The sequence below is a fragment of the Alligator mississippiensis genome, chromosome 8 (genome assembly GCF_030867095.1).
Source record: "Alligator mississippiensis isolate rAllMis1 chromosome 8, rAllMis1, whole genome shotgun sequence".
Classification (NCBI taxonomy): Eukaryota; Metazoa; Chordata; order Crocodylia; family Alligatoridae; genus Alligator; species Alligator mississippiensis.
Window position 1 is genome coordinate 77,409,552 of NC_081831.1, and position 26,534 is coordinate 77,436,085.

Consider the following 26,534-nt stretch of genomic DNA (forward strand, 5'->3'; position numbering starts at 1 on the left):
GACAAAAAATAGCAAAATATTCAAATAGAAAGTTGCCACCATTTATATCTTCTTTATCACCTCTAGCCTAATGGGCAAATGGCTGTGACTTTGTGGTTAGGCAAGCCTGGAGGGAGGCCTGTTAGGCAGCAGAGGATTCTATAGAGAAGATATGAAATGTGTTGGAAATTGCAACTTTTTCTTTCTTATGTGTGTGTATACACACATATATTTCTTACATATACCTATATGCTGAAACAAACCAAAGATAAGGCTAAAAAACCTCCCCTACACTAAGAGAGTACATTTTTTGAGAAATCAGCAATAGCATTTACAGAAACTGGTCTACATCCATGTTCTGCTTTTCTTTGCCTGACTATTCAGGCAGAATATTTTTCTGCCACCTCTTCTTGTGGAATTGTGCAGGATATACATATAACCAGGGTTGACCAAAGAATTCAGATGCAAGTTATCTGTACACCAAGGTTGATTTTTTTTTTTTTTTTTTTTTAAATATAAAGAGGGTGTCACGGCGGGGTCCTCGTGGAGGGCCGTGATCTCCTTGAGGCCCTCTCACCGCGCTACTTCGGCCCGAGGGCACCCTCCATTCTCGCCCGCCATGTCTTGATGGAATATGTAATAGGGAGGCTGCCTTGTGTTTCCTCAGGCACGTAAGCTCCTGGACCCCTCGCGGGTCTCCCCGTACAATGGGCGCTACCCAAGCACCCCAGCCTTATGGGCTATGCGTGGCTCCTACCAACCCCTAATACCACGCCCCAAGCCTCGCAGATGTAATGGATGTTGTCCGGTCTGTACGCCTGCTTCTCGGGCCTCCTCTTTACTGTGGCCCACTCTGGGCTCCCTCTCTTGTGCCCAGCCTCTTGCTGGGACTCTCGTCTAGCCCACTCTGGGCCTCCCCTGCCGGTGTGGTTCCGCTCCGGGACTCTCTAGCGGGCCTCCGGTCCTATGGGCCAACTGCACGGGCACCCTCTCTGACCCTGGCTCACCGCGCTGCTACTCCCTGTCTTCTCAGGGCAACCGCAGCGCCCTGCCTCAGTCTGAGGGGTGTTACCGCACTAGCCTGCGGACCGGGCTCGCTATGCCCGTCTCGAGCTTCTCAGTAATTGCCCCTCTCTCTAGGGCTCCTCAGTATGGCGCTCCCCCTCTTTGGGGCTCGCCGCACCCCCATGGGGCTACTCAATAACGTACAATGGCACTCCCCCTCTTTGGGATTCGCCGTGCCCACACTGGGCTACTCAATAATACCGCCCCTTTCTTGGGGCCGGGGTCTATGTTCCCCCACACACAATCCAGGGTCTAGGTCCCCATCCGCAACCTACGGGTTGCGCCCGCGACCCACTGGCCACGCTCCTCGCCGCCAGTTGCTCACGCACTGGCGTGCGAGCTGCGCCTTCCCTGGTGCTATGAAAATAATGCGCCCTCTTGGCGCTAGGGCACCCCACACTCTCTGGGGTCCCTGTGATTGAGGCCTCCTCCAACCCCTACAGCCTCACCCAAGCCTCCGGGCGTAATATACAGAGCCAAATGTAAACTAGAGCCTCCCGGCTATAACACAAACATAAAGCCCCCTGGCTAAACCATAGTGCCCAATCCTCTCAGGGCTATCATGAGCTGTACTTGCCCGTCGGGCTTCTCCCCATATCTCGGCTGAGGGAGCTCCTGTCTCTCTGACTGCTGGCAGAGAACTCCCAGCCTGGCCTCAGCCCTGAGCTTTATAAGGGCCAGGCCCTGCCTCCTACAGGCAGCTGGTTCCCCTTGGTTGCTCCGGCAACCCGCAGCTGCACTCGTTACCTGAGCAAGCCTCAGCTGGGCTCGTTATGTCAGGCCAGGGCACGCTCACTCGCTCCCTGGCAGTTTCTCCTCTCTAGGAGCAGGGCACCGAGGTGCCCTGCGACAGAGGGTTCTAAAGGGAAGAAAATAAAATGACACTGAGCCAGTCATAGTATATGCTAGACTTGGGTGATTTTATTTTTAAATCCTTCATGCCTCCTGCTTTTTTGGTGAGGGGGGGGAAGAGAAAAGTGCAAATTTGTTAACACCAAAGTTTTTTGTGCACTCAGTTGTGCCAAATTATTTGTTCTGACCCATCCTTGTCCCCCCCCTTACCCCTCAAATATCTCCAAAAAATCAAACCGATTGTTTTTGACATAACCTCAATGGCACTGCTTTCCTTCAATCCAGAAAAAACTCTACTCAGAAATGTATTTTAATAATTTTAAAAATGCTTTAAATAAAAAAAACAAACCCTGTTGTTTCAGGGCAAGGGCAGCTGGTTCACCAAATATTAGCTTTTAGTTCAACCTGCATAATTTATGTATTTATAAGTTTATTTTCAGAACTATTAGTGAGCCAAAATTCTGTGGTCCACCCAGCTCCAGTCCAGCAATGATCTGTACACGTGCTCGGCGGGGTTAGATCAGGCAATAAAAGTTGGCCCAATCTAACTTAGTACACCTGAAGATGTAAATTAAATTAGATCAGGCATGGTTAGCCTGATCTACCAAATGTTGTCTGTACACGTCTGGAGTACAGCCCCACCACTGGGAAAGCCCAGCTGCTTGCCCTAACCAAGGAGCTGTCTTTTTTCTATCCCTCCACCCCCAACCAGGATATTTTTGTTCCCCTGATCCCCCCCATCCCTGGAAGTTCAACCCCTCCCTGCCTGCAGACCCATCAGTCACCCCTGATCCTGTCAAACCCCTGGAGATCTGCTATTCCCCCCACCACCACCCTGATCTCACCCAGCTCTCTCCCCACCCTGACTTAGTGTTCCCACCATAGCTCCCAGCACCAGCAAATGTCTGCACAATCAGGACCTGATCTACGATCATGCGGCATACCACAGATTGGGTCCCGGGAACATCTACACATACCCTAAGAGGATTGGAGAAAGATCTTTTTTTGTGTATTCCAAACAATATGTTAGAGAATGTTAATACAGCAAGCAGCCAAATCAGGAAAGCCTAACTGGGACAATATGACGTGTGCAATTGCATCTCAATAGAGCCTTATTCTTGCAACCTAACGATAACTAAAATGTCAATGTTGTTAACTTTGCTGATCAGTACAGCAGAAGCATCCTAAATGATTCAGCGGGATTAACATTATTTAAATTTGATACCATTTTATGGTATAATTACCTTGCCATAGGGCTTAAAACAGTGTTATTAAAAGGGAATGAAATTAGCAGTTGAGTTGGAAACTGAGTGTTGCAAAATGTTATAGTGCTAATAGTTCAAGTATATAAAGTGGTTTAGCTATTACTCTTAACATGTATTTAACTATGCTTAGGCACCTTATAATGGCCTCTGATTGAGTGTTCTGGTTTGAATGACATTTCAGGAGAAGCTCCGGCTTTGTACATTCGAACATAGCAATGCTAGAGCCAGCTGTCCTACATAAAGCATGAATGAGACACCATAACATGTAAGAAATTTAGCTGTGGGATACTGTGATCCTGAAGCAATGAATAGGAAATGAGAAAACTAATAAAATATTTTTAATTTAATTTCAGAAACCTATCCTTCAGGGCACTCTGATGCGAGAATAGTCCAGCAAAAGAAATAAAACAATCAAAGGGCATTAAGTGACAAAACACAAGGCAACCTTCTATTTGCAAAATAATAGGGTTAAGAATATTCAGCCTCCACAATTATTTGATTAACTGAGCATCAGTAGGTTCTCCATCATGGATTATGGCAGTAAATAGCCTGAGGTGCCTAATATTTGTTAATATGTATTCATTGCATTCACCATGACAACTCTGATGGTGGTGCAATATATTGCATGTGCATGTGTTACTACTATACATTTCTGAATTGTACATCCAAAACACTAAACTGACGGTAGAGGACATTACAAAAGTAGCACTTCTAAAATTGTAGCATGTTAATCCTGCTTTTATTTTAATTGCTGAATTGTAGCTAATTTTCAACCTTATTAGAGAAAGCACAGCTATGAACCTGCCACCTATCACTCCAGAGTGTGTTCATAGGAAAAGAGTTAACACAAAAAACTCTTCCGTGATTTTAACAATAGAAGCTCTAGCAAGTGACTTGGTAGTACACTGATGTAGTAATACATGATCCTGCCAGCTTGTCCTGATTGTGCATTGAACATGCATGTGGTTCTCGGTATGGAAATCCCTCTTCACTTTGTGTTCTGCTCTGAGAACATAAAGTATGAACACGTGAGAACCCAATAATTTACAGCTTCTCCTCAGAGGCTAATCTTAAAAATAAGCAAACGTGCAAAAATGGGATGGTGTATTATCCTATTCAACTTAACTTTATTGTAAAAATAAACTCATGATGTGAGTCTACAAAATCATTATGCATTTGACCTTATTAAACTGTAAATAGAAGCAAATTGTATACTATTGACCTTAACCTTGGCTTACTGTACGGATGAAAGAAAATAATTGCCAACACTAGAAGAAATAATAAAATGGTTGCGTGCAACTCTGCAAATTGAATGGACCTTGGCTCGGTATTATTAGGGATGATTTACCCTACAGGAATGGAGCTTTATAATCAACAGTGAACAGGAATAATGAAGGAATGCTGGTGCGCTGGCTGTCTTAAAAGGAAAGCAGATGCATATGATTGTATAAGCAAATAATATGTCTTGCAGTTATTAAAGGCTAGAGTAAAACTAAAATGTGGAAGGATGAAAATGGAAAATTAAAAAGATATGGGTAACAGCCAAGCTTAGAATGAGGCCTTGGAGAGTTATCCAAATGGGAGTAACAGCACAGGATCAGACCTTCTAAATATCATTCCAATTAGAAAATAGACTGGCGGTGCTCCATTGTCTTCCGAGGAGAATATGCCCTGCTGAGTTTTGAAAGAAGTAACTGTTGAACAGCAGACTTGGAGAACAGCATGACGAATGTCCTCATCCTTTCATAAGCAGACAAAGTTATTTGGGTAAATCTGATATCTTTTACTAGACCATCTCAAATAGTTGGAATAGTTCTTCTTTGCAAGCTTTCAGATTTAGATACCCTTCATCAGGCTGAGGAAGCATCTGCAGTTGGTGTTGTGTGCTCTTCCTGGGTGGAATGAACAGTAAAGAAACCAGAGGTTGCTGTGCAAGAAATATTCTTTCCATCCAGGAAGAGCACACACCAACTGCAGATGTTTCCTCGGCCTGACAAAGGGTGTTTGTACCCGAAAGCTTGCTAAGAAGAATTTTTCCAATTATTTGAGTTGGTCTAATAAAAGATATCAGATTTACCCAAAGAACCTTATCTGCCTATGTCCTTAGACCAACAAGGCTACAACCTACACCTCATCCTTTCATGGCGTTTGTTCCCACTCGTGTCAATGAACACTTCATCAGTTTCAATGGAAGTCTGTTGGAAGGTCACTTTGTATGATGCTGGGGATATAGGCTTCTATGACGAACACAATCTGTCCTAGACCAACTGGGTCAGTAGGACAGACTTGTGACCATTGCTTCCAAAAGTGGAGTTGACCTGATACTCCACCAATTTGCACTGGACTCCATGCCAACTGAGCAACAGGAACAAAAAGTGTGTGTGTTTTCCGATCAAATGAGCAGCCCCTTCCCTTCCAAACGAACATGGAAACAAGTTTTGTTTTGTCCCATTAGTTTAATTAGCATGCACTGGTGTAACAGGGTAGAATTTGGCCCCGCTGTTTTAAATGAAGTGTGTGCTGCATCCGGCAGATTCTTTCATATTGCACTGCATCTTCATTACCGCATCGTTTAATTTCCCTCTGTGTTTTCAGCCCTCCTTTTCTCCCTTACCCAGGCAGAGGATATCTCAGATAATGTCAGTCAGGTGGGATACTTTGCTGCTTCCTTCACAGAAGCTGGCCATTCCCAAATGAACCACTTAATGGAAAACACCTTGATGAACATTTGACTCTGTGCTTTTAATATTAATGGCGCAATACAAAAGGAAAGATTTTATTACCACCACTGGCATATTGAGAATATTTTAGCAGAGAACCAATGCCACACAACATTTACTGCCCAGCTGTTAACATGAAAGGGCGCAGACTGGCAGGAAAATCAGTAAACAATTGGCCTTCCTTGCTGGAGTGATTTTCATGCCAAACACATGAAGTTTTAATTATAAGCAGTTTGAAATATTTATGCTCATTGCGTTTCCTTATTCCTGTACAGAAACAAGATAAAAGTCCTTTTGAAATCTGATGACAGAAAACATTTGATACCAACACCATGCAGTGGTGGAGCACCTAATTAATTAGTCTGAGTGAATATTTATTTTGTTGTGCTGTCTATTACAGTACTCTTTGCTTAGTGATGCCTCGGGCCAAAAAGTGTCATTTTTAAATATGGCTTGAAACAACCAAGCCAAAATAAAGCAGCTTGGGCTCAGTCTACAAAAGGGATCACTGCTGCCCTGCTGGGTGTTCCACGTTTAACTTTTAGGTACTCCAGTGGGACCTGCAACCCTCAGAAGAGGTGTGTGAACTCCCTGTGCAGTGTGTGGCAAATTCAGTGCCTCCAAATGGGACCCACAACAACCAGGATATGGCATTGGGGGTTATTTAAGGTAGCTAGTAGGAAAGGTTGTAGGAAGTGGTATCGTGGAAAAGCCCTTCTTGGGGTTGAAATGTTGAAACCCTGAGCTCTGGGAGGGACCTAGGTCAGATTGGGATTTGCTGACCAAAACCATCTCAAGGACCTAGCACCCAATTTGTCCCTTTCTTTCAGTGTATGATAGGTGGTCATGGTTGGGGTGAAGGGAAAACTGCCTATGCAATTGCTAAAATGAGAGAAACCAGGTGCCTACAGTATTCACTAAGAGTTCAGAGGATTGTAACCTTGGATTTAAAAGTCTCTGTGTGTATCCAAGTCTCTGCTCCCACTCAAACTCTGGCTCTAAAATGAAAGTCGCGCCATCTGTTCTAACCTTGGCTCTTACCATTTGCTCTAGTAGCATGAAATTGTGATAATTTTCCAAATGGAAGGACCAATTCAATGACTCTCCAGTAGTTTTCCAGTATCATCCAGGGTAAGGCAAGAAATTACTGTACCGAATGTAGGCAAATACTGGGATATGTGGCAAGTGGCTTCCCAAAAGGAAGTATTGTACATAGGGGGTGGGAGGTGCTTCCCTGAGTTCCCTCATTTATCAGGTGCTGTAAATTTGGTGCACTCTAAGTCAGTGGGATGCCATTAAAAGTGACTAGTTGTCTGGTGTTTCCTCATCTTTGCTTCACATTGAAAATGTGGACATTGGTGTGTACTTAATGTCATTCTGCTGAAGCTGATTGTACCCCGAGGAACACCCTAGGACAGCATTTTTCAACCCGTGGGTCATGACCCAAAAGTGGGTCACAAGAATATACGAAAAGGTTGTGAACAAACTTTAAAAATAGATTCTCCTTTAATGGAGAAAAATGTGTGAAACTGGGGCTTTTCCCTTGCAGGCAGCCCGTTGCTGTCTACACATGCATTTTGATGCACTTAATGACTCCATGTAGGATAGTACTTGTTAATAAATTTACTGCACCATAACGTGGGTGCACGTTTAGACGGTGACACTACTGCAGGACTAATTAGTCAGTGCAACTCCACAGTAAAGCACACATGTAGATGCACCCACTGTGATCTGCATTTCCACCACTACAGTGCTTCCGGTATCTGAACTATTTAGAATAAAGCTAGCTTTGCCTCTTCTACATGCTGTCCACATGGCCCACAGTAGCTCTATCACATGGCTTCACCCACTGAGACAACCTGAATCCAGGGGAGTATGTCAGCCAAAAACATGGGCTTTGTTCTCCCTTCCAGACACTTCCCCACATCCTTCCATCCCAGACACACCTGCAGTGGTTCCCCTCAGTCTATTCTCAAGGTTTCTGCCCACTTCAATAATTTTCCCTGGCTACTAATACAATATCACTACCTCCTCCTCCTCATGGTATGTTATGTGCCATCTGATATGCTCCCACTCCTCCCACCTCATGCTGCTCTAAGATATGTCCAGCAGGACATCGAGGGAACACTCAAAGGTAGGGTTCAAATGGATGCCCTCAGCCTTATTGCCACCCACTTAAACCGTGTGGGTTTGACAGTTCAATTTGGGAAAGGGAAAAAAAAGCAGAGCAGTACTGGGCTTGCTGTCTGCTACAGAGAGACTGCAAAGCCTAGTAGAAGAAAAAAAATCCAAAGAAAACATAAGGTGAAAAATGGAGCAGAGAGTGGGTGGAGTGAAAAGCAAATACAAAGAGGGACTATGAAAGGAAATCATCAGAGATGCCGAGGGAGAAAGATTAATGGGAAAAAATAAGTATGGTATCCCATCAGCTACAATCCAGTTCATCTGTCTGTCTTCATTACTAGCTACCTACAGTAGCTGCCCTCTGCCCACAGTGTCTCTCCATGCATAGACCCTCTGGATGTATAGGTACTGTAGGTGGAGAAATACATAATGTAGACAGTGTGCTTCTTCTCATGGTGTGTGTGTATATATATATATATATATACATATATATACACACCATGAGAAGAAGCACACTGTCTACATTATATATATATATATATATATATATATATATATATATATATACACACACCTCTCTACAGTATCTACCTATACAGTGACCTGTATCTTTTATACCCTACCTATGTTGTTCATATGTATGATGCAAGGTTGGTCAGGTCTCACTACAGAGTCCGATTTTTTACTAGTTTTAAAACAAATTGTTCTTCAAGTTATATCACCTTGGGGGGGAAAAAATAATCACTGGGCCACCTGGTTTGTGATTTCCCCCCAAATAGGCTGAGGATCACAGTAAAAAAGTTAGTATCGCAAACCCTCAAACTCTGAGATTTCCCTTCTTCGCCCATAAAGCATGCTATGTTTGATCTGCTGTATCACAGAAAATGTTGTTAAGGTGCTGCTTTTCCTCCAAGCTACAAAACCCACCAAACTGGAAGTTCTCCAATGGTCTTTACTACTCATTCTCCTGGATGATGTGCAATGCTGTACATATGGCACGGTGTTTGAATGTGAAATCCAATTGACAAGTTGTGCTTTTTGGCACAGGACAAATCAGGATGTTTGCTGTCTTATTGTGATTCATGTTAGGATGTACCACAGATGTCCTTTCCTTCAATTTAAAAATAAAAAAAATGAATCTATGACACCCTCCCCACCCGCCCATTCCCCACTTCCGTGCCAGAAAATGTTACTTTTGCTTCTCAAGACCTGGATCTTTGCCAGCTATCATGGCATGCAGGCTTGGGGCCCTCACATGGCTTCCTAAAAAGCTTTAGATGTGCTTGAATGATCTCTGTGTAGCAAAATTTCTGGGTATTTCTTTGGTGTTAAATCCTTCAGGACGTATTTTTCAGAAAGCAAGGGCAGAATAATAAGTAAAAGGGGCTGACCTGGTACCCTGCAGGCAGCTACAGACATGATATACTCTCAGTATGCCAAGGGATCCTTGAAGTGGAAGAATGTGGTCCTTATCAAGATGATTTGAATAAGGAGATTATTAAACCCCACTTTTAGCCATTGTATAAGGTCATTCTTCTCAGCCTCTGACTTTCCTTTAATTAAACTCCATTGCAATGTGTAGCTGTTAAAATATCAGTCTGTTAGACTTTATCAAAAGCATGAAGTTGTAACGCAGAAATACACTCACTAATGTCTCTCTTCCATTCAGCTTTTATACTCTCCTTACTGCTGGTGCAATGAGGCACAATAAAATATAGTACATTGCTTGTTCCTGCATTTCACTGATGTGAAAGCAGAATGCAATGAATATAAAAGATACTGTAAGCAAAATCATTGCAGAAAACCCTGAGGCTCATCATTTCTTACAGTGTTTCTGCTGCAGATTCACAGAAGTTTGGTTTTAAAAGAATGTCAAAGCTCCTTTTTGTTTTCATTTTTCTCCCCTTGTAAAATTTTTGAGTGAATTTTTAATGCTCATGGAGGGTGCGTGATGGACAACCTTGAAGGCTGGAGCAGGGCTGATCGGGTACCCCTGGGTGACAGGAGGGGAGCCATAGCCTGTTTTGCAGGGATTACCAGAATAGATTAAAGGGTTGTTGTCTTCATGCCCAGCCTTGGCTTCTGAGCTGTTCTAGCAGACGCTGGATTCAACTAGTGCCAGTTAGAGTTTTATCTGGGACTCAAAGTGAAAGCAACATATGGGTTTTACATCAAACACTTTGAGATGATAGTGATGTTTGGTAACTAACTGCTTAGATTTGAACTAATGGTGCAAATCTCCTTGCCCTACTTCTCTAGGCAACATTTTGAATTGTAAATTCAGGTCGGTGTTGCCTAGACTGTGATTTCAGGTTTATGGGGGCTATGTCTTTATCCACTTTATTTATCTCCTTGCTAATAGAAGGGGAACTGAAGGTGAAATGTTACCCCTGGGTGTTTGGATTACCCCTTTTGGTTTGCAACTCAGATTTGCCTGTATCCTTCCACTTCTTCAAGGAGGGAATCTTCCATCTTAGAACGCAGTCATCCATTTCTGCTTCTGGCTCCGCAGTCCCAATCATTTTAGACTCAAGCCACCGCTCACTAAACTCAAGACACTTCTAGGAAACCCCAGCTCTTAGTTCACACTATTTTTTTTTTTGACTGCTGCAAACAATAGAGTCATTCTTTTGTTGCAAAAACTCAAAAGGACCACAACATGGCTAAATGCTTTTAACAGTATGGATTCCTATTTGAAATCCCTAGGTTTATCTTGCGAATCACATTTGCACGCCTAGCAGCGCTTGGCAACCCATGGTACCTTTGGAAGGATCTCAAGGCACCCAAGGGGGCCATGTCCCCCAGGTTGAGAATCACTGTCGTAGCTTCTAGAGTTTCTAGTTTTGGTTTGTTTTTGGGGAGGAGGAGGAGAGCGCCAATATTTGCTCATGTGTCTGGGACAGGTCATGAATATAAAGACATTTGGCTTTGTGTGTCTAAGGGAAAGAAGATCTCTCTACTGCATTAAATATTGTGTTTTCAGTGTAACTTTTTCATTGGCCTTGTATGTGCCAGTTGCTACATCTGAGAATATGTTGTGTTGCTTCACGTACATTAAATGAATATGCCAAAGCGAAAGCCTCGAGCATGAATGAATATGCTTGGAAAAATCCTCATATGCTTCTGTTTGTGAGGCATCTGGTTCTTTGCACTCCCATTTTGTTTATTTTCGGTTGTACATGACTGCGCCAGTAGTTAAAACTCAGTGCCATGCATCAGCCTGCCGGGAGTGAGTTATGTTGTTTCCAGTGGCTCAGCCATTCACCATAACAGTTGAGAAATGTTGTCAGCAAATGTTCTGTGTTACCATCATAAACATGCAGATTATTCAAAGCAAAGAGCTTTTTTTTTTCCTCATCCCCCCCAGGGTACTTGGCATCAAAGAAAATGTAAGTACAGTGGAAGAGCTAACCAAGAGAAGGTGACCCTGAAACATGCCACAGTAGCTAAATCCTCCACATTTTTCCTTTTTCTCTTGGCATGTGTTCCAGGAGTCCAGTTTTGATACCCTCACTCATGAAAAAGCACATAATTTTACAAGCCGTCCTGCTGAATTCAGTGAAATGACTCCAGAAATGAGAAATCCTCTGTGAGAGTAATGAGGGAGGGTAATGGCAATTGTATCTTAGGGAAGAAACACTGCGACTCAATCGTTCTGCAGCCTTACCAATGCCCTCTTTCTCAAATGTAGATCACTCTCTATAAATCACAGGATACTCAACAAATCTGTCCCTCTGAAAAAGGAGCCCTTTGGTATTAGCATACTTACATAAGCTGAATTGAGTGCATACATTTTTACAGTCCCTGAAAGAAAACAATTTATTTCTGGAAAATCAATTAAGTTTATTTTATCAGACCTAGCTCCTTTCTGTGCTAATGTAACGGGGACAATGACAGTTCAGAGTGCTGCCTCACTTCTTCCCGGTGCCGTACACATGCTGCAAGATCAATATTCACTAAATACCATACCAGAATTAGGCTCATTTTTAAAGACCACATCTCAAATGAACAGCAGAGGGGAATTAAGGTTATCTATTGTCGACAGGTAGTGCGGGGAATGTGTTATCCATGTCTATCTCTAGGGAATTCTTAAGATTTATCAAAGACTTTTAAGGTCACAATTTCTTTTTCTGAGTCACATACTTTTAAAACAAAGCAAGTAAGCAGCACTCCCTTAAACTCTACCTTGCATTTCATCTTTTTTTTTTTTTTTTCTGACTGTTGACCAGACATTTATGTGTTAACCTGCCTAGCTTAATGTTAGGTTGCATCAGTCAAACCACGTTATGTCAAGCTAACTGTACTCATCTCTAGATCCAATTACTGTACTCCTTATTCACTTGCTCGTTCCATTCAGAGGCATTACATAATTAATTTGACATAACTGCATTTGTGTGGCTGTGCATATACCTTACTTTGCCTTTGAATGGGACGAGGTGATCATTTCTCTGAGCATTTTTTTGTCAGTTCTTCAGTGACGGGAATTTCCCTACATACTTTGTTGTGGGAAAAGTAACCTAAAAGTCCACAATGAATGTAGAAATGACTAGCACCACCTATTGATGAAAGCTGTACAGTTCAGAACGATTCCTATAAATATTAAATAGGCATACACCATTCGCAGCACAGTGGGAGAAAAAGCTTCGTCGTTATGATCTGCGTACATTATTTTAAACTAAAGGCTCAGTTTCGAGGAGTTGCCTCATGCCATGCCAGATACAGGATCTTATCTAGACACAGACAGGAAGAATCTAATAGCAAAGAGCTGGCACAGTGGGTCCTGTCCCACATGTCCCTGCTACTGGTGCAGCCGGCACACCTGGCAATCCTTTCCGCACAGCTGTTCTGTTGGCTTCTCGGCATAATTTAGAGCATCCTTGAGCCTAACTATGTGAAATTGGATCCAAGCAAACATATTGCAGCAGCCACATTTATTCTTTTCCCTTCAGAATACGCCAAACTATGCAAGGGGGTTGATCCAACACATTTGGCCCTGGCTGGGGGCAGTACCAAGAAGTTGCACACTCGCTGACCTGAGTTCAACAGCCAAGGCTAGGCCTAAGGAAGAAGTGCCCCAAAATACTTATTAACGTGTAAATATATGCCACTTCAGGTTTAAAGCTTGTTCATTTAGAGAATGCCACTGCCATTTGTGTGATACCGGAAAGGCTTGGGAGGGTGGCAAGGTAAAGGTGCAATATATAATGGGACTTGGGTGTCTTAAACCAAATTCCAACCCAAAGGATTTTTGTCCAAATTCTAAAACTGACTCCATAATTGTATTAGACGTCTTACTCTACATGAGTCTTGCAGTCCTTGAGAGACTTGGGAGGAGAAGTCTTCCTCCTACCGAGATCAACCGAAACTTTATGTACAACCAGAAACGTCTTAGACTTTTCTCATGGTAGAAATTAATATATGAACTCTATTCCTCCTTGTCATTTGTGAGCTATGAGAAAGGTCTTGGTTACATTGTTCCCTTCCAAGAAATATTAGAGGCTTGGACATCTACTCTTGTGATTACTGCTCACACCGTTTTCCATTCATGGTAATGATGCATCAAGTAGGGGGCAATTCTGTCAATGGCAGTTTGGTGTTAACATCCATGAAGCAAAAATTGCTATGGTATCCACTCCTTTGGTTCTTGCTAAAATAAAAGCAGTTCTTCATACTCGTTTTTAAGCATAAACCTTCATTCAAAGTCCATCTCTTTGAGGCTTTTTCTAAAACAATTAATCCAAGTAAAAAAGTAAATGAAAAATTTTGTGTGAAAAAGAGGCCACTATGGTATGATAGCAAGTACCTGAAAGATATATCTGCTTGATCTGCCTTGGCAGATCTCCACGTGTAGGTCTCAATGGGCCAATGGCTGTTCTTCCAATGGGAATCTGTCCACTGCCAGTTATGTCAGATTATATATCCCTGCAAACTCTTTGCAGGTAGTCAAATGCATCCTTTTATTTCAACCAGTCAGCATGCTGTTGTTTTTACCTTATCTACCTACACAGCACCATTAAGTTACCCAGCAAGTTATAGTTTGCCACAAACACTGCACGAAGCTCTGAAGAAGATTGGCAAGATCCTCAGCTACAACTAGGATCACACTGAGCTTCCTACACCTGCAGGCATGCACCGCGTGGCTCAGTTGATAGGAAGACTGTGCTGCATCATGGCAGATGTCATTTGCCAGAGGGGACAATGAGGGGCAGGAGTCATCCAAACTACAGACCCCATGAGGCACTGTGCTGCTGTAGACAGATGCAGATTAAAGTTGAACTGACACAAAAGAAAATGGTTTGGTTCAGTTCAATGAACTGGAATATTTCAAAGTGGGTCAAATCAGTGGAAAACAAAAGACCTTGTTTTGACTGTCCTACTGGAAATCTGAAGGATTTGGGCAGGTTTTAAAGTTTCTGACGGGGGGGGGGGGGGGGGGAAATCTGCTTTTGCTGAAATTGCACTTCGTGTTGGAAATGAAAAGAAATATTTAAATGAAAACTCCCTACAAGTCCAACCTAGTGGGACTTGATGGATATTTGCAAAGACCCTGCGCCTTAATTCACTGCTAACAGTTGCTTTGCTTCCTTAGCATCGACGTTCTGGTCCAAAGGCCATTGTTGCCAATGCAGAGGCACCTGCTGATTTTTAATAGGTTTTGACTCAGCCTGGATTTAGGTTATATTATAAACAGTAATAACATCTTTGCACTTTAACACATCTTCCTTTTCACAACACCGCTGCTCCCCGCAGAACAGTCCTTGGTGCATCAGGTTTACTTTCCTCTTTTCAGTTCTCACCCACCATCGCTTTTAGGCAAGCGCTTGAGTTAATTTCTGTGTAATGTTTGATACCGTACACAGAACAATGGAAGGTTGTAATGAATCATAAAAAGACATTTTCATTCTCCAAGAATAAACTGGATATAGTTATTGAATAAGACAGTTCAATGTTATTGTACCCAGGAAAATCTCATTGAATTGTAGCTAACAAAATCTTATGCCCACAACTAAGCATGACTAGGAATGAGATCTGTGAAGGAAAATAATGAAGAAATATTCTGAATGCAAGTTGAAGGATTTCAAAGATGCATTGAAACCAACTTTGGATTCAGTTTACTACAATAATTGCAACTGAAGTCTAAGAGACTTTCCTGTCATAAGTGAAAGGAGGAAAATGAACTGTTTGGTGGGATTTACAAATAGAACTTGCCAAGGTTGGTTTGCACCTTGGAAGTGGCCATTGACTAGAAAGTGGGGCAGACTGCATTTTTAATAGGGGGAGATGACTTCTGTAGCTGGCGCATAGATAGTTTGTGTTTGGACTTCTGTCACGTCCTCCCTTTCCACTTTTTTTCACTTCTAATCGAAAGACTTATTGATTTTTCCTGGTCATGGAAAGGAAACTCCTATAAATAATGAGGAAAAAAACAACTCTTATAAAAATAAATAACCAAGCACTGCAGCACGGCGAGATAAATGCTTAAAAACTGATGGCCATCAATTCTTCAATGGCACGATTCTGCAAACACTGGTCAGACAAGCAGGTGCTGAACTTAGCAGGACTCCTCCTCGGGGTAAAGGCCGCTAGTATAGTTCCAGACTTTGAACTTTGCTACACTCAGTGCTAGTCTGTGTGAATCCTACTGAATTATATCCATTTGATTGAGCTTGAGGCAATGCGAAAAAAACTCTTCAGGCATTTATGGGACTGGGACACAAGATACCCGATGATGCCATGTTCTCTGCAGCAGCCGAGTTTGCCAGTTCTTTAGTATGAATCCTTAAGAATAATTATTATTGATTTAGCTAGTACCATGGTAAAATAGAACAAAGCAGCCTCTGATTCTGTTTCCCCACCTAAGGGAAAAATGTGAGGAAGAAGGCATGGGGAGAAAACCCTGCTCTTGAGAAGCATGTGTTTGGGGAAAGCAGATTTTGCGAGCATAATGCTTCATCTTGCATTATGCTCACACCTGTATAACCTATATTTATCATTCTGTCATCTAAGGAAGGATTGGTTACATGGTTTTTGGACTTGGGCAATGCCACTTTTAATCACAGTGTTGTCGCTCGCGACTAAATGGAGAGTTCCCTCTTTTCAAGTTCAGGGAAACGTAAAGGGAAAGGATGTTCTGGTGGCTGAAATGCTGGTCTTGGCTGCCATTTTCCATTGGCCTGAGTTCCAGTACTTCATGAGCACAAAATGGGCATGTTGGGTTCCCATTCTCATGTGACGGTAGTCTGAACCTGCTCTGCTCTAGTATAAATGATACAATGGAGGCAGGGCATGGTGGCACTTTGAAGACTGGTTCAGAGACTCAAGAGCTTTCATGGGCAGGAACCTACATTGCTGGACATACAATATGAAGGGCAGCAGAGGTTCAATTCTCAGCCCTGGCACAGAATTACTTGCATTTTCCATGTCTCCTTTCTCCATCTATGCCAAAAGCTGATAATACTTGCTTAGCTCACAGAAGTGTCATAAGATGCAATCCATTAGGGTTGGTAAAATGCTTGATTTCCTTCACATGTTATATATAAAATGAGAACTGCAAGGTAATATAATACTATGTGCTACATATGTTTTTTTTCTTTTATTATTATTTCCTCAGCTATATCCCTGCTGCTGCTGACTTGGGCAAAGCAGATATGCAGTCTCTGAATGGAAATACCCTGTCTTCTACCAGGTCATGATTAACAGCAGCATCTGAGCTACACCAGGTAACTTCATTCAGATTTCTTCAGCATTATGTTCTGCAGTTTCTAGGCGTAAAACTTATTCTGCCAGGAATGCTCAAATGGTAGTAGAAACATAAGGGAAAAAACATTTCAATGGAAACCAATGTACCCTGGAAAATAGCTTCTCTCAGAGGTAGGATGCTGGAGTTAGATGGATAACAGTTCTGAGTCAGTATGGTCGTGTCTATTTTCCCATATTCTGTTGCAAATATATTGGGGGGGGAGGGGAATTAGACCATAAACTTCATTAGACATAGTCCAATCTCTTAATTATTAAAAAATATCATAGATACATAGGATGCCAATTTTAATACAATAATACAACAGTGTTTGGACAACCTAATTCTTCACGTCATTATAATGCTCAAAAATAATGATAATGTTATAAAATCACATTTTATCTACAGTATAAATACCAGCAGAGGTGACAAGAAGAATAATTAAGTTAAAACTGTTGAAAATTGTGTGTGTGGAGGCGGGGGGGGGGGGGGGAGGGGGTTACTAGAAAGTGTTCATATTTTTTTTTTCCAGTGGTGAAAACAGCTTCTTATGGGCATGAAATTTAGCAATAGAACAGTGCTAGAGCCAAGCCCAGAAACTGTTTGTGAATCTAATGCAGAATACAGTATACCACTAATCCTACCTCTGGTGAAGTCATTTAGACTTGGATTAGGTCCTACATGATATTTTGCACCATCTGCGTGGTTATTAGCTCATACATTGTGTAGAACTTCAGGGTTCAAAATCAGTACTTACGGCTTTAAAAATAGGTTTAAAGCAAAGGAGCAATGGCACCCCAGGGCATATGCTAAAGAATCTGTCACAAAGGAGGGGATCCATTATATTTTTATAGAGAGAAATCACAAGGTAATTCACTGTACTTCTGGGAAAGCATTAGCAATAAACCATATAGGAAATAACAGTGACATGAAGGAATATAATCGCATGATTACTTGAGAACCTTGAAAAAGCAGCGAGTTACCATTGTACAAATTATAATGACTGAGTGGACCTTGTGCTTGTACAACTGTGTTGTAAAGGGAAAGGGGTGTTATCTTTGTTGTAGTCTGAGCACCTTGCTTTTCTGATGATTATCTTGAAATAGTGCAACTGCTTTTTCGCAGCCTCTTTTTCTAGAGAGAGTTCTCTGTTTGATGATCAGCTTGCTGAGTTCCCAAGAAAATCCAAATGATATCCACAATCTTGAGAGGGGCCTGGGAAATACTGAGATGAAACAGTGAAATAGTTGACATTATTATGGTTAACATCTCTTGTATTTATAAAGGTGTTTCTATCCAAGTTTTCTACACCTGCTTTAGCAACTAATAACACCCCCCCAAAACTATATGCATACTTACATAGAGCTATAACGCATTATTTATAAAAATCAGCAGCTGCTCAGTAGCACACAGTAACATTATGGTGTTGTATTTGGGGAGAGGGCATAAAGAACAGTGTCTGGATCTGCCAAATGGGTTTAGTTAACTGGGATGCAACTATCTGACTTTGAATTTGACTTTGGCAGCAGGGATGCAACTCCAAGTCTTATCAAAATACCTGTTTCTTGCTGAAGCAGAAGGGGTCAGAGCCTTAGCTTTACTTTCATTCAAAGTGACACCTCGCTAGGGCATTGGCTTAGTACTGGCTGAGAGGGAAGATTGCCACCTACCTGACTGACCCGGCACAACCCTATTTAGCCTGTGAGATCTCAGAGGTTGTTAGCAGCAAGCAGTATGTTGGCAGGTGAGAAAAGCAGGGAACCACTGGACAAAACAGAAAGGAGGTGAGGCCTAGATTTAATTTTCTTTGAGAAACATACCAGGAAGCATGTCTGCTCCATCTCCGGGCACCATATTAGTGTTGTCAATTGGACCAGAGATACATGCGTCCCTTAGCACCCTGATGCTGCAGCAGTCCCCAAAAGAGATCTTTTACAATACTATGAGCAAATGCCATTCAAAATGAAGCAGCTTATGGTCTTTAGGAAACCAGGGTTATGCTGTGAGCTAGATTCAATTATTTCTGTATGGAAAAAAGCATAATACTTAGTGAACAGCAGCGAACGAAACACGGCGGTGACTTGGGTGAAACAAGACTTGAGTGAACATGCAAACACCAGAGCGACTCAAGTTCGTTCTTGTGTGGTGGAGCCTCCTAAATAGCATGCTGTTTAATTCCACTTAACCCACCCAGGAGTTTCACAGTGTAGTTCAAAACAATAGAGTTGGAGGGGCTGGACTGCCCTCTACCACTAGGGAGAGGAGAAATGTTGAGGAACTAGCGCGAAAAAATTGGGATATGCCATCTATTTGTGAAGGGGACAGGGAGATAAACTACCATCACGCCCACCCCCAATTTCAACACTGGTTCAGCTCAATTCCTCTTAAATAGTCCCGTTCATGATATTGCTGCTTAGGTACAGGAGTAAAAATAGCTTGATCTGTGCACCTGAACATTCCCAAGTCCCATCAGCATCAGGGTCCTGTCTGGAAATCAGGCTAATATTATTTAATAGCTGAGCTGTAATGTTGGATACCTACATATAGGGAAGATTAAACATTTTGGCTAAGAATGAATCATTCTTCTAGAGGTCTACTTGGTAGACGTGTTGGTCTGAGACAATAAGACAAACTATCTATACTTTTCCCAGAGCCTGACAAAGGGACTTTGATCCCAAAAGCTTGCAGAAAAGGAGAGTTTTCTTGTGATTTCCCAGTTGATCTAATAAAAGATATCATTTTGGAACCAAGAGTCCTAGTTTTTTGTATGTCATTCTTCTTGAGGTTCTTTCATCTGAAAATCTGAAAGGGGTTGGCATGCATTGACCAAGCTCACAATACCACTGTCAGGTAGGTAGGGGTTTGCGTTTTGTAGCTATGAAGAAAAGGTGACAAAATCTCCTCACATGCACATGGTGAAGTCTGCAGAGCGACAGAGCTGACCAAGCAATCTGGAGACCTGACTCCAAGTCCAGTTTTTCTAGACTGATACTCTGGTCCTTATTCTGAGCATACACCAATGTAAATTAGGGCTAGCAGAATTGCACTGAAGTCAATAGCATTCTTGTGACCTTAGGTTCTTCTCTTGCAGACGCTGTTTCATCAGAATTAACTGGACGTGTCTACATGAGCTACTGTACTGTAGCTCATCACTATAGCATCTAAAAAATAACTGTGCACTGCCAGGACTGAGCAGTACCAGGAGTACTGCACTTGCTAAAGCAAGTACTAAATGACTACGCAGTACCAAATGCACAGTCAAGGGCACGTGTAGATGCGCCCACTGTCTACTATCTTTTTTCAGCTGAGTATGACTTAAAGAGACTCAGACTCCACAGAAAAGCTATCTGGCATACTGTGGGAAGAAAAGGCAGTCAGAAAGAGAATTAATGGTATGGAGGAGCTTATAAAATTGCAACGAGTCACCTAAATGTGAAGGTGATCTACCTGAGAGGCAATCAGAAGCCAAGGATGAAACCTTTTAGAGGCCAAGTAGATGATAAAGATTAGTTAGCTGCTGAAGAAATGATATGATGGAAATTCTGATGGTAGTTTAATAAATTCAGTGCTGTATGCTCACCTACTTCAGGCTAGTGAAATAATAGTTTCAGGGCACCCTTTCCTCTGAATCACAATAATTTTGCCCTCCTAAAAACGAAAGCATAAATCCGCCCAGTAGGAATATCTAGATCTGAACAAATGCAAGTGATAAACAGATTATTTTCAACACTTAAAAAAAAAAGCCTGTTTGCTTTTAAAGTCAAATGAATGAGGCCAAGAACATGAAGAAGAACATGTTCCCAGCTAAGGTAAACAAGCTGGTTTGGGAAAACTAGAACAACCCACACTTTCTTTCTCAAATGTTCAGATACAGACTGGTCTGATAGTAAGTCAGTGGGAATTCCTAGTGTTTGCTAAGCATCCTATGTCAGGAGTGTTTAATCACCTTGTAGGGCTGAGCCCCTAAATATGTATTCATTTTGTTGCACCCAACTCTTACCTGAGACTATAAATTATTCTGCAGTTTGGGAATATGCGCCCCCCTTTTCCTTCCAAGGTTTTGAGTGAAGCCATGGCAGGATTGTTTCTTCCCTCTGCCTTTTTAAGGGAACAGCAGATTTTTTTTTTTCCTCCTCCTACAAAAATCATCATGGCATATTAGGTTTGTGGAGGGCTTTGTGGTCACTTGGTGAGCATTATGAGCAAAAGTCTCAATTGTGGTAAGCCGTATGGCTCCACTGATTTCAGTGGAGCTCTGCTGAACTACATCATCTGATGTTCTGGCTTTAATGGCTGAATAAAGGGCACATGGGAATAGTAATATCTTCAACTTCTTAAATATGCTGGGGTTTGTAATAGACTTACTTAGGATAACAGTGGTGGGTGCATTAGCTCATTTTTTGGTAAATTACCACTTTATCCATTAAGTGTATAGATCCATTAAACAGAGTAGAGTTTCACAGGGAAAATTACTAAAGAGAGAAGTATGTCTACTTGAGAAATTATTTCGATAATATACATGAAAATGCAAGTGAAACTTTAGGAAAGTCTATTCTCTGTGTGCAGTTAAATGATTTATACGGTGTATAATTAATATGTTGGGTGATTTTGGTAAAGAGGCTTAACTTTTAATCCTTCTTTAAAGATAAGAGCTCACAGGACTGAAATGTAAATTTGAGGTCTTGTTTTATGTTTGTACAATAATATCAAGCACTTTTCACTTTAGATGAGTATTTAAAAAAAAAAAAACAGCTAGGAATCCAGAAATCCCGAAAGGCCAATGATTACCTTATCAATGCAAGCAACTATATTAATACAATGCTGGAAGAATAATGTGTAACAAGAATACAATATTGCTGGATATGAGGTACAGCAGATGAGTGGGTACTGAAATTCATAGGTAACTTGGACAGCTAGTACCTGAAGTAACCAAATGTTGCAAAATGATTTATTTTTGGAAAAAGCCTTCCAGTTCTGGAGGGCAGAAGACCCCAAATACAGCAGAACTGCCAGGAAGTTTAAGATATAAACAGAGAGGCCAAAACAGATGTCAGCATGAGTGACTGGTGCCTCCTGAGTCGGGGGGGGGCACTTACCCCCCAAGCAGCTAGTCAGCGACCAGGGAGAGGGGTCCCTCCACAGCTGATCCCGCCAACCAGGGGGAGGTCCCCTGCACCTGATCCTGCTGCTGACTCTTCTATGTGAGCACAATTAGCCATGGGGGGACCACAGGGATCACTTCTCCCAGCACCCCCACTCCCCGGCTGGCGCTCTCAGCGGGGGCACCAGTGCTCTCACCTGCCCCCCCTGCCTGGGAATGCTGGCTGTCAGGGGGTGTACCAGTGCTCTCAGGGGTACATGTGCAGCCCCGTCCACCTCCTATGCATCGCCACTGGATGTCAAAGTTTCCTATGCCTGGGGACAGCCCGTTCTGGATAGGCAGAGGTTTATTGTGTGAATCTGATGGCCAGAGGTGTTGCTGATTGAAGAGGTCTTAGTAAACCGAACAGAAGAGCTCAGAAGTTTCTCTGTCTCCAGGCTGTGGAGAAGGATTACAACTGACTCGCACCCTCTTTGCATCAGTGCACACCCAGAGTATGTTTATGTGGGCTTCAGAATATCCTTAAAACGCATGTGCAAAAATGTGCTTTGTGATGAAGATATTTCCATCACCATTGCTGAAGCCTTGTATGAGTGTGGTGCTTCTTCAAGCAGATGCATACACACTCATAGTAGGGAATCATTCCAGACCAAAGTGGCCAAGCTCTGTGCTCCTCTTCAAAATTAAGGCTTTTTGAAACTCTGAAATGTTTCAGTGAGTGTTTGCAAACCGCAGTTCTCGTTTGCAAATAAATCTCAAATAAATCAAACCAGATAGCTTTAGTATCTTATAGTGGTTTTCAGGCCTCTTATCCAGACATCTGGTTGTTTGCAAAAGCTCCAGGTCAGAATTTGGACAACTTGATATGAATTCAACCTGGACTTTGAACTTTATAAGGTTCCCCCAAATCTTCTATGCCTATAGGTACTTAACTTGTATGTGTCATCCTAGTATCAACGATCTATTTACCCAATTGTAATGGTAATCATCCTCCATGTTGGCTACTACCTGTTCCTATTTTATGATCATTTCAAAACTGGGAAGGCTAAACAACCATCTTGCATGAGATTTTTGTGAATACAGATCCACGTCAAACTCTTCATATAAGCTTTTCTACTATGAATGTACACTGGAACCAACAAAGCATGTTCTGACCTGATGGATAGGCATGTGCCTGTAGATGGGTTTATCCTTGATCATGTTTTTGCATGACAATATGTACATGTGAACACAAGTGTGTTGCATGGCGAGGTCCTGAATAGACATACTAAGCTTCCACCCCATGGGTGACATGCATGCAATTTTATAATTAGAATTACCATTTCCTTTTGTTTATATTTCTTACATCTCAATTGAATGAAACTGTGAATTAGTGACTCTCTGACAATGTTCCCCTGATTAAGACACAATGGGTAAAGCAAGACACTTAAGCTAATGGGAGCAAGCAAAAGTCAGCCACATGGAAGAATGATGACCCAGTGTCAGTTTGCATTAAATTGTACATTATTAATATTTTCCCCCTTTTTAGGAGATGCATTTGCAAAGCTAGGTGCATCCCTGGAAAATGTAAAATTCTTAATATAAAAGCACCAATTTGTTGAAATAAGGAATACATGAATTGGCCAGAATTATGTATGCTATAATAGCTAAAAACCTAATATCCAGCTAAACCACAACAGGGTTTTTTTCTCCACTTTGTGGATGTGTAGGAGCTATATTTAAATGCAGAAGAATGGGTTTCCAGCTATGGATAAGTAACAAGCAGGTGCAGCTGTCTAAGTTTTGGCAGTGTTTGTTTGAATGTTGGAATTCATTTTTGTTCCTGATGTGTTTTTGCATCTCCTGCATTTGAGGTTCAGACTTGCACTGAAATAATACAAAGGAACCCTAAGACCAGAATTACAGGTTTTTATTTAATCTCATCTTAAAATAGACTGCATTTGACTTGATTTTCACATAAAACTACTTAGTGGGTCAAGCTCAGTTAAAACGTTCTCTGGTGTATTCACTTGAGGCAAGAAGCAACACCGTTTATATACTAACAGCAGTATTACTGCAACATTGTTTTTACTAACCATTGACTAATAGGCTTTGTTGGTTAATCACATCAAGCTGAAGCCATGCCTTTCTCCAGGGAAAATATTGATCGTTCATTGAGAAGGTTTTGTCTCACTGAGGGAGAGTTTTACCAAAACTGCCTACATTCACCTTTTCCTCTGTCTTCTGTGCTTAAATGAAATCTGTATTGAATTACAGACTTTTCAAATATTTCTGAAAATCCATGATTCTCTCCACCCAACACCACCACCTCCCTCTCCCCTGTAGAAATTCAATCTCATGGGATCGGCATTTACTTACACTATGACATGCCTTGCTTTGAACAAAATCAGTTATCAGTATCATAGCAACTGATATGGTGTGTCATGCATTCACTTGTTGTAGACAACACCGTCTTTTTCACCAATCCACAGCAGTAAGTACCTGCACTTTTCCTGTTGAGTTTCTACTCTGTGGAAACCACTAAACACGACTTGTCAGATGCTCCTTCCCCCCCTCTCCTGCCTGCCACACACGCAGGTTTTTATGAAGTTGCCAAATTCATAGTTCATTCCAAGTGCAAGACAGAAAGTAATATCCATTGTCGTGGATGACAGTGGAGTCTGTCTGCTCCATTATCGTATCATACATTGTGTCTTGGTTAGCACACTGAAAGAATGCCATTCATTAGGAGGTCTGCTTTATTTGCACCTGCTCAACTAGACTGTCTTAACAAGGTTTCTTTCTTGTTAAGACTGATTCTGGACATTATAATTAAGAACAATTCAGTGAGGTTAATACAAAATGAGCTTTTTTTTTTTTTATCATGCCTTCATTCAGCTCTCAGCTCAGTAAAGCATTTTTTAGGTTAGTGACATTGATTTGAATTTTAGGTGTTTATCGGACTCCAAAGTCAGGTGAGTCATGGATGATTTCAGGGTTTTTCCTTCCCTTTTCTTTTTTTATTTCTTTTAGACAATGTTGCCAATAATATGGCTTTTTTCCATAGTTTTTTTCAGATGTCACCATTCCATAGCATCAGCTCTCTAAACACTTCCTAATATTTTCAGTACATTTGAACATGCTCAGCATTAACTGGTTTGGTATTTGGGTTCCCTCCAGGATTATCTTTCATAAAAATGTGGGGCGGATAGGACCATCTAGGCTAAGCCCCTTTACTGAGGCAGAATAAGTATATCCAGACCAGTGGATAAGTATATCCAGGCCCACATTGCAATGCATGGGATGACCTGGTGTCCAAAAAGGCAGGATAAGCATATCCAGGCCAGTGGTGGCCCACTTTTTTTGGCAGACTTGCCACAGGTTAAGTCCTTACCCTCCCATAATGCCACTCTGATCCCTCTCCCCTCCAGATCTATAGCTGATAGGGCCTGTGCCCTAGGGTGCCAGAAAGGCTCTGGCTCCATTTCACAAGGTGGAAGGATCCAGGCCCCCTGCCTCCATTCTGGTGTCTCTCTTTACTGAGTGCTCAGGGCTTGCCTGCCATGTTGCCCGTGTCTTCTGTGGTATATGGTTGGCATCTCTGATCTAGACCATCCTTGACAAATGATGGTCTAACCAGTTCCTTAAACACCTCTCTCTGCCTGTGATTCCATAGCCTCCCTAGATAGCCTGTTCCAATGCTTTACTTTGGAGATTAGGTAAACATTTCTAGCTGTAAACTAAATCTTTTTGCTTTGGATTAAGTTGGTTTCTTCTTGTTCCACATGCAGTGGACCCAGGGAAACCACTGATCACCTTTAATCGTCCTTTTTAGAACAACATTGTATTTGGAGGGCTCTTACAATTTCATTGTCTCGTTTCCAGGTGAAGCAAACCAAACTCTTTCAGCCTTCTCTTATAAGAATTCTTCTTGTTCTCCTCTGGGTTTGATTTTTTTTACAACGTGATGTGCAAAAATAGACAGAGTCCTCCAGCTGAGGCCTTGCCAATGCTAGGTAAAGCAGAATAATTAATTACCTCCCATGTTTTGTGTTTGACACGGCTGTTAATATACCACAGAATAGGGTGTGTGTGTGTGTGTGTGTGTGTTTTAACATTTCATTCTTCAGAGTGAGTTCATAATCCACTACAACCCACCCACAACAGATCCTTTCATGTAAGGCTGCTCCCTAGCCAGTTATTGCCCATTTTGCATTGGTGCATTCAGTTTCTTCTTCTGAATCACAGTCATTTTGCACTTTCCTTCACTGAAGTTCATCTTGTTCACTTTGGATCACTGAGCCAATTTATCAAGGTCGGGTTTGAATTCTGATCCTGTTCTTGAAAATACTTGCAACCTCTCCTAGGCTAGAATCGCCACACTATGTATAAATAAACTTTCTACTCCATTGTCTGAGTATCAATGGACAATTTGGAAGAGAACAGGGAACAGAACGTACTCCTGCAGGACTTTAATATTCTCTCATTTTGACAAAAAAAAATTGTTTATGGTTAAACTTTTTAGTAAAAATGAAGCAAAGGAAGTCCTGAGTATCTCAGGGATTTTATATTGCTCTTAGGATTTCTCTTCTTCCTGCCCCACGCCTTCTTTCATTCCTCCTACTTGACACTTTCTAAACCCGTGCTTTAGAACAAGCTTTCTTCCAACTAAGCATGCCTCGATGAAACCCACTTCAAGTACCATCAGTACT

The 26,534-nt window shown here is 41.9% G+C and overlaps 1 long non-coding RNA gene across 1 annotated transcript in view; it reads left to right on the forward strand.

Annotated features, from left to right (window-relative positions):
• LOC102563999 (uncharacterized) overlaps positions 1-26,534 on the forward strand; it is a 261,609-nt gene that overhangs the window by 180,155 nt on the left and 54,920 nt on the right. The window contains exon 5 of the long non-coding RNA XR_009464020.1: positions 16,617-16,725. This is a non-coding gene — a long non-coding RNA (uncharacterized LOC102563999). The remainder of the gene's footprint in view (positions 1-16,616; positions 16,726-26,534) is intronic.